The sequence below is a fragment of the Dendropsophus ebraccatus genome, chromosome 1 (genome assembly GCF_027789765.1).
Source record: "Dendropsophus ebraccatus isolate aDenEbr1 chromosome 1, aDenEbr1.pat, whole genome shotgun sequence".
Taxonomy (NCBI): Eukaryota; Metazoa; Chordata; class Amphibia; order Anura; family Hylidae; genus Dendropsophus; species Dendropsophus ebraccatus.
This window is the reverse complement of record NC_091454.1, coordinates 30,226,346-30,234,091: the sequence shown is the minus strand read 5'-3', so window position 1 is coordinate 30,234,091 and position 7,746 is coordinate 30,226,346.

The following is a 7,746-nucleotide window of genomic DNA, read 5'->3' as shown; positions in this document are numbered from 1 at the left end:
AGCAATTACATGCAAATTCACATATGGATTACATTTTCTCTGGAACAGATTAAAAAAAAAACACTAAATCAGGAGATCATTGCAAAGACATCTGTTCCATCTGGGTGAGCTCATGAATTGACGACTGATTACTGATTCCACATTGTGAATCTTTTTGCTGCTGAAACAGATGCAGCGACGTCATGACGTAGTGTAATACACATACAGAAAAGAAAATGGCCACTATTTACTGTGTAGAGAAAAACTTCTCATACATCTTAGTGTAGAATCTGCTTTATAAGAAACCATGTACAGTTTTAAGGCTTGGTTCACACTACATATATTTCAGTCAGTATTGTGGTCCTCATATTGCAATCAAACCAGGAGTGGATTAAAATCACAAAAAGGCTCTGTTCACACAATGTTGAAACTGAGTGGATGGCCGCCATTTAATGGCAAATATTTGCTGTTATTTTAAAACAACGGCTGTTGTATTGAAATAATGGCCGTTATTTACTGTTATATGTCGGCCATCCACTCAATTTTAACATTTTGTGGACAGATCCTTTCTGTGTTTTTAATCCACTCCTGGTTTTGGTTGCAATATGAGGACCACAATACTGACTGAAATATACGTAGTGTGAACCCAGCCTAAAACTAGACCACTCATTCATACATACATGGGTCCATTAGTATTTGGAATGTCCTTGGGTATACACGGGAGTGACATACTAAAGATTTGTTGTGGATAGCTGCCGATTAGTTGATTGAAAGCAATTTGAGAAAATATTACTTTATTGAAGGAATGGTAAATATTTGGAACAAACTTTTAGCAAATGTGGTAGGTAAATCTCCCATAACTAGGAGGAAACCTGCCTGGGATGAACATATATCTATCTATAAGATAATAGCAAAGGAAATAATATAAGGACAGGCTCAATAGACCAGGTTGTGTTTTTTTTCTGACATCAATCGTCTGTATTTATAATAAAAGAAGAATGGTATGGCGGGGGATATACCAATGAGATAATAGTATATAGGAACACATACTGGCAAACCGAGATCAAGACTTGGGGGATTGTTATAGGTATCATAATCCAGCAAAATGTATAGAAGCTAATACTGCATCATCTACATTGGATCAACTCTAGCTTCCATGGTATTATTGACTATTCAATATGTAGCTCAGAGAGCAGTATTAGGCTGGGTTCACACTATGTATATTTGAGGCTGTATTTGTGAGGCTGTATAGCAACCAAAACCAGGAGTGGATTGAAAACACAGAAAGGCTCTGTTCACATAATGTTGTAATTGAGTGGATGGCCATCATTTAATGGCAAATATTTGCTGTTATTTTAAAACAACGGCTGTGGTATTGAAATAATGGCCGTTATTTACTGTTATATGGCGGCCATCCACTCAATTTCAACATTGTGTGAACAGATCCTTTCTGTGTTTTCAATCCACTCCTGGTTTTGGTTGCTATGAGGACCTGACATGAGGACCAAATACTGCCTGAAATATACATAGTGTGAACCCAGCCTTAGTCTACAACTACAGTGGGTACTAGTGCCATATAATTCAGGCTGTGATGAGAGTTTCAAGTATTATTTTTTTCTCAGAATCAGAATCACTAGCATCCAACAATAATTTTAATTTCCTTTAATTCTTCATAGGTTTCACTGTAGAATGATGTTGAGGTATGCTTATGTTACTTTAATGGAAGTCATTCACCATTCCATTGTAGAGTCGTTGGAACATCTTAAAAACAAGGATGTGACAGTCTTGTTGCAGGGGGTGTAAATGCTAAGTGGAGTACAGCCTTTAACACTATTGAAAACTATGACTGATTTGGAAGCAATTGACCTCCTATCCCATCACTTATTTTTTTTTATTTATTTATTTTTTCTTTCAAACAAGTTTTTTATTGTGGAAAATAGATATCTAGCATAAATATAATAAATCCAGCAGTGGAAAGAACATGGACACGCAGGTCCTAATAGTGTGAACAATATCAGAAACAATGTTCATGTTAATTATAACGGTTAATAGGTTATAACAGTTTCCACACTTTTTTTTTTATTTTATGTTGATGACTTCACAATTACCTTAAGTCGTACCATTAACAGAGAACCAGAACAAAAACAGGGTATTGTTGGTCGGTTTTAGGAGTATTACTGTATAAGATAAAACCCTGGAAATAAACTAAGCCAAGAACTAATAACTTATAACATTGTTAGGATCGTGACAAATTTACAGATCATGTGACATCAGATTTAATCGAAGTCTGTATATTAGGAAGAAAGGAATGTCAGGGATGAAGAGAGCCTATGGAGAGTAGGGGTGAAACTCGTATTTTAGAGGTGTATCTCCAAAAGATGATGTTTCCAATCTTACGGATTTGTGATTGTGGATAGAAATTTCTGGTAGAAATCGTTCCATGGTTCCCATAAAGATATAAATTTTCGTGGGAACCCATCTCCCAACTACAAAGTTCCTCAAGATGAGAAATCTGTTGTACTTTTTCAATCCATTCTATCACTGTAGGTGGATGTTCCTCTCTCCAATGGAGCGGAATGAGTAATTTAGCTGCAGTAAGTAACTGAGTCGTTAATTGATTTTTAGCGGGAGTCAATGAGGGGGTAGGGACCACGGGCTGCTACGGGCCTGTCACCTACAAGAGATTGCAACAGAGAGGAACCCCTGCTTCTTGTGCAGGCAGCATGATATCAGTGCATCAAGTTGTCTGCATTGAGAGACTTACAGCAGAGATAGAACCTGCAGTGTCAAAGCCCTGGTGGACAAAGAGACAGGACAAGTGGGCCCTAAGGCTAGCACCCCTACGTTGTCCCTGCCTACTCGAAAACACTGTACATAACCGGAGGGTGACAGTCCCTGCTCTAAAATAAGTGCAAGAACATGGACAGATGGACAAAACGCGGTCAAAGTACAAACAAGAACACAGGCAAAAGACAAGACACAAAATGGAATGGTCAGACAGGCTGGGTAAGCAACAAGGAGAGCAAACAAGGTACAATGGTTACAGACAAAGGCAAAATCACAAAAAGGTCAGGCAGAAGGTCAGGATACCAGAAATACAGACTGCAAGACAAAAAGCTAGATCAAGCTGAACAAACCTATCAAGAGTCTTCGCTGAAGGAAGGAGAGAACCCTTTGGAGGAGAAGGAAGAGGAAAGACCTGTCCATCAAAGCACAACAGCAAATAATTAGCAACAAGACAACAACAACTAATAGCAGTATGGGGACACAAATGGGTCTAACCACTATGTGGGGGCTTATGGGGAGGCTAAACTGCAATGTGAGACCACAAGGGAGCTAATTACAGTATTATGGCACAACTGGAGGCTTAATTGCTGTGTGAGGGCACAAAGAGGGACCTAAGAAAGTATTGAAAAGTATTTGTATGGGTGGGTCCTAAAAGATGTCATTGAAGTCTAAATCAGATGGAAAACTTTAATCAAAGATGTCGCCTGGATACCACTGGATGTGACTGTACTGTAATAATAGTCTGCAGAGCCTGTGTAGTGCTGGGATCTACCACTAAATATGCATAGCTTTGTTATTATTCCTGTGTGCGTGGATATTCTTCTGAATGCTGTTGGACTTTCTCATAACTGCCCCAAAGTGAGAAATACCGAGCATCATGGACTCTAATAGCCTATGTTCCTGGTTATATTCCGTATAGTTCTTATACCCCGTGCCTTCATCTCATTATCTATGGCAGTGCTTCTTAATTCCAGTCCCCATGGCCCACCAACAGGTCACGTTTTGAGGATATCCCATACAAAGAACACCTGTGATAATAACTGTATGCTTTGGCAAGGATGTAATGTTTTGCTCCTACAAATAAAGAATTTGACACTTAAAGGAGAAATCTAGTAGTTTCTAAAATGCAGCAGCCTTCAGGATAAGGGAGGAAATTGATTACAAGTAGAAACTTTCCTCTCTCTGTGCCTGCCGTGAGTGGCAGGACTAGCCCGGGACCCCCGTCGGAAGGTATTTTCCAGTCCATCAGCTGGGACAGGTTTTTTCCCCCAAGTCATGACGTCATCACAACTGAGGGGGGAATGCCTTCCGGCGGGGGTTCCGAGGCCAATCCCACCACTCACCACAGTCCTACTTTTAACCCCTTAATGACACAGGGCGTATATTTACACCCTGTGGCCGCCTCGGGGAGTTCAGAGGGGGGCCGCACGGCGACCCCGCTCTGAACCGATGCGGTCCCGGGGGCCGCATGTAGCCCGGGACTGCAGCTATTAGTGGGCACGGTCCAATTGCAAAGCCCACTAATAAAGTAATCAGATGCAGCTGTCAAAGTTCAAGCTGCATCTGATTACTTATGCAGCGCTATCGGTGGTGGTATAGTGGCGGAGATTGCCCCCCCCGGGACGTTGTCCTGGAGGAGCAATCTCCGTGTCTGCTGCCGGCCAGGGTCTGCGCCGTGATCCAGTGATCCCTATCTCATTGATCTATGCTGTATTACTATGTACAGCAAAGATCAATGAGAGATCAGTGTGCTTATACTAGAAGTCCCCCCGGGGGGCTTCTAGTATAAGTGTAAAAGAAAGAAAAAAAGTTTTATTATGATAAAAAAAAAAAAACTCCCCTAATAAGTTTGAATCACTCCCTTTTTCCCATGTTATAAATAAAAATAAATAAATAAACAAACATGTTTGGTATCACCGGGTGCGTATTCGCCCGAACTATTAGTCAATTACATTCCTGATCTCGCACGGTAAACGGCATAAGCGCCAAAAAAATCCCAAAGTGCAAATTTGCGCATTTTTTGGTCCCATCAAATCCAGAAAAATTGTTATAAAAAGCGATTAAAAATGCATATGCGCAATCAAGGTACTGATTGAAAGAACACATCATTGTGCAAAAAATGACACCTCACAGCCCCATAGACGAAAGGATAAATGCGTTGTAAGCCTGGGAATAGAGTGATTTTAAGGAACATATTTTTGTTAACAATGGTTAGAATTTTTTACAAACCATCACATAATATAAAAGTTATACATGTTACATATTGTTTTAATTGTAATGACTAGTGATGAGCGAATAGTGAGATATTCGAATATTCGATATTCGTACGAATATTCCGCGAATATTCGAATATTCGAATCTCATTTAAGTCTATGGGAACAAGTATTCGATTAGTGAAAAACATCTATTTGACCATTTGGACGGTGAAACCAGAAGCTGGGGGATTTGAACGCTTATCGAATATTTATCGAATATTCGAGGGATATTCGTACGAATATCGAATATTCGAATATTTCACTATGCGATCGAATATCTATTCGATCGAACAGTATTCGCTCATTACTAGTAATGACTTGAGGAACATATATAACAAGTCAGTTTTACCCCAGGGCGAACAGAGCAAAAACAAATACCCCCCCCCCCCCCAATAAACAAAATGTTTTTTGTTTTGTTTTTTTCAATTTCACCACACATCAATTTTTATTTTTTTTTTGCAGTGTACTTTATGAAAAAACTAAGTCTGTCATTGCCAAGTACAAGTGGCTCAAAAAATAAGGGCTCATGTGGGTTTCTAGGTGAAAATATGCAAGTGCTATGGCCTTTTAAGCACAAGGAGGAAAAAAAACCAAGGTGCAAAAATGCTAGTTGGCTCTGTCCTTAAAGGACAACTCCCACAAAAAATTGTTTGGCTTATTTAACACACATTACAAAGTTATATAACTTTGTAATGTGGTTAAATACCCGGTCTGGCCCCTTCCCCCACTTTCGGACCCCCACGGAAGTTAAAGATATTATACATTACCAATTACGATCGTCACTGTCACTGGCAGCCTTTTCTCTCCCATGAACCTGGAAGTGAGAGACATAGCTGGACGACGTAAAGACATGACGGAGAGGCGAATCGAGTGGCTATCATCATCGGAAGGGATGGTGAGTATGGTGTCTGTGTGTGTCTGTGTTTTTTTTTTTTTTTGGGGGGGTCCCATTGGAGTTGTCCTTTAAGGGGTTAATCAATCCCTCCCCCAACGCATTTTAGAAATCGCTGGACTTCTCCTTTATTTAAAAAAAAATAGTTAAATAAATAATTAAATAAAGTAAATTAAAGTAAGTATATACATAAGTATATACATATAGATAGATAGATAGATAGATAGATAGATAGATAGATAGATAGATAGATCAAGATGTATTTCTTAAAAATTTTGTGGTTTTCCATATTTTTAATATAAAATAAAATAAAAAATCCCTCGCTATAGGATTCCTGAGTTATATCGAGAATATCAAACAGAAAATGATTCCTGGAGGGGAAATGTTCTCATCAGAAAAATAATAACCCATATCCCAGTTTTGAAAATAAAGCTTGATTCACTCGCTGATCATAAGACGGAGAGCCGTGTGTGGTTATTACATTCCTGCTAGAAAAGGTTTATATATCTTACACCTGATTATTGATCATATACTGCTTGCTACATATTCAGTGCTCCCATTAAGATGCCCTTGTTCTTGTATATCTGTCATACGGTTTCTGATCTTTACACAAAATGTAATCATCAGCCAAGGGAACCTGGATACTCAGATAATAGGGTTTTTGTTTTTGTATTCTTAAGGGATGAATTATCCAACGCCCATATAACAGTCTGGAAATTATGTACAGGTACTATAATAACTTGTCGAATAAGAAAAAATGCATCATGATCGATGAGTGATGGAAGATTTTATGCATTTTCTTTATAAACTAGTGTCGATTGAAGAATATATTGTAAATTCATAAATTATGGAATCATTCTTTAGGACTATATGCACTACATGTGCTGAAACATAGTAAACACAATTTATAAGGCTAAAAAAAATACCAAGGTTCATCTAGTTCATCCTGATATCCTGCTATCCAGAAGAAGGCAAATAAATAAATACATTTATGTTGACAAATATAGCAATCACAACTAATCCTTGGATCAAATACCTGGGTCCAAAAACTAGTGACTAGTTTATCATGGCGGTCTGGGCCAGTTGGAAAAATCTGAGAAACAGAATATCTTCAGTAAGCAGACATCCCCTGTACATCAATGGATATAACTGAATATGATCACTTATAATTTCTCTAGACACTTTGGGGGAGATTTATTAACGCTGTGGCCATGGTGTATGCTAGGGATTAGGCACAGATTCACCCCTTCTCCCTGGCCTAGGCCTGCAGTATTCCTTGCGGGGGAGGGGGGGTGCACAGCTAGCCGGGGAGGAAGCGTGGCCTCCTCCCGCTCCTGATTTACCATGATTTGCGCGTTCTCACAAGCATAAATCATGGCAGAAATTTACATCTGCTCAGGAGCTGGTGTAGATATCTGCGTCCGCTTAACACCAAGAGATGTATCTAGTGGTACATTGGCTTTAACATATTTAAAGTTTTTGATCATGTCCCCATGTCTCCTTTCTTCTTAACTATACAGATTTATATCCCAAGGTCTTTTCTGATATATTTTATGCTTCAGATCATCCGCCAATTTTTTTAAATCTATCCTTGGACCCTTTCTGTTTTATCAATACCTTTTTGTAGGTGTGGTCTCCAGAACTAAACACAGTATTCTATGCATAGTCTTTGACCTTTGTACACTGGTGTTATATCATAGTTGTCACACAAAAGAACTCTTTGTACTGTTTTATATTCTGGTCCTTGGTAACACCCAGTTGTCAATTTATGCATAATTTTCTGGGAGAAATAAAAATGAAAAGGCACAAAATTCTTTTTTACTAAAAAAAAAA